Here is a 1,900-nt window from a genome sequence, read left to right on the forward strand (position 1 = left end):
CACCCCTCACCAGGACCACGGGGAATGGCTAGTGCTGGAAATGACTGATACAAGAGACTGGGTGTGGGAGGAGTTTCCTGGGGCAGTTTCTCCCCTCTGGTCATGCAGCAACAAGCTGGCCTGCATCTGTGTTCTGACAGACCCTGTTTGAGGCCCCCCCATGGGAGGAGGATGGTCTACAGGCCCAACATATGGCTCCAGCACCTCCTCTGCATGCTCCCTGCCAGCCCTGCAGAGGACCCGGCAGAGGGCTCGTCCTCCCAGGGCTCACAGCTGGACATCCAGTCCTCCAGCTGGGCATGGAGCCTTGTCTGGGGGTGACTTTTGGGGTAAGGACCAGCATGTGGGGTGGGGGAGATTGTATCAAGGAAATGTGCTGGGGACAGAGCGTGAGGGACAGCAGCTTTGGAGGAAGAGCCCAGCCTTCAGGCACTGCAACAGGAAGAATCCACTTTATTACAGAGATACTGTGAGGGAGTCAGCTCTGACTCAGTGTTGGACACAACTTTATATGGGCACCAGGTGAGACAGAGCAGTCTCAGTGAAGGTGGAATGAATCCAACCCTTTGTGTAGCAACATGGTGACAAATAATAATAACATCAGTAATAAAAGTAATAATACAAATAAAGTGAACAAATAAAGTTCAGTCCTGGTAGGGGACATAATGGGAGTCATTTGTGGAGAAAAATGGCAATGTTACCACTGCTGAAAAATGTCCATGAAATCACTTTCCYCAGGGCATCTTTGAGCTCCTTGTTCCTCATGCTGTAGATGAGAGGGTTCAGAGTTGGAGGCACCACTGCGTACAGAACAGTTACCACCAGATCCATAGCTGGGGAGGAGATGGAGGGGGGGGTTCAGGTAGGCAAAGATGATAGTGCTGACAAACAGGGAGACCACGGCCAGGTGAGGGATGCAAGTGGAAAAGGCTTTGTTTCGGCCCTGCTCAGAGGGGATCCTCAGCACAGCAGTGAAGATCTGCACGTAGGACAGCACAATGAAAATGAAACACCCAAATATTACAGAAGCACTAAATGCAATAAGCCCAACTTCCCTGAGGTAGGAGTTTGAGCAGGAGAGCTTGAGGATCTGTGGAACTTCACAGAAGAACTGATCCACTGTCTTACCTTGGCAGAGTGGTATTGAGAATGTGTTAGCAGTGTGCAGGAGAGCATTGACAAAACTACCGCCCCAGGCAGCTGCTGCCATTCTGACACAAGCCCTGTGGCCCATGAGGGTCTCGTAATGCAAGGGTCTGCAGATGGCAACATAGCGGTCATAGGCCATGACTGTGAGGAGATAATACTCTCCTCCTAACAAGAAGAGAAACAGAAAGACTTGAGCAGCACATCCTGAGAAGGAAATGGCCCTGGCATCCCACAGGGAATTGGCCATGGATTTGGGGACAGTGGTGGAGATGTTGCCAAGGTCGAGGAGGGAGAGGTTGAGGAGGAAGAAGTACATGGGGGTGTGGAGGCGGTGGTCGCAGGCTACAGCTGTGATGATGAGGCCATTGCCCAGGAGGGCAGCCAGGTAGATGCCCAGGAAGAGCGAGAAGTGCAAGAGCTGCAGCTCCCATGTGTCTGCAAATGCCAGGAGGACGAACTCATTGAGGGAGCTGCTGTTGGACATTTTGCTATCTCTGGGAATGGGGGACTGTGCAAGGAAGAAAAAACATGGTGAAGTTAGAAGAGACTTTTCAAGCATGAAACCCCCAAATGTTGCAGTTCTCTCTTTGAGCTGGAGAGTGATCGCACTCATATGTTGCCCTAGAAGGAAACCAGTCCCTGCTGAGAGCAGACGAGTCCAGTTTCAAAGTGCACATCTCCAAACTACTCACCCTTTCTCCGGGCACCTGATGGAGCTCCCCACACTCCCATTCTAGCCAAGGACACACAG

The 1,900-nt window shown here is 51.8% G+C and overlaps 1 pseudogene; it reads right to left on the bottom strand.

Annotated features, from left to right (window-relative positions):
* Positions 1 to 672: 672 nt before the first annotated feature.
* On the bottom strand, positions 673 to 1,450 carry LOC112965449 (annotated as a pseudogene).
* Between the last annotated feature and the right edge of the window lie 450 nt (positions 1,451 to 1,900).

The sequence above is a fragment of the Apteryx rowi genome, unplaced genomic scaffold, assembly GCF_003343035.1.
Source record: "Apteryx rowi isolate R43461 unplaced genomic scaffold, aptRow1 scaffold_2163, whole genome shotgun sequence".
Taxonomy (NCBI): domain Eukaryota; kingdom Metazoa; phylum Chordata; class Aves; order Apterygiformes; family Apterygidae; genus Apteryx; species Apteryx rowi.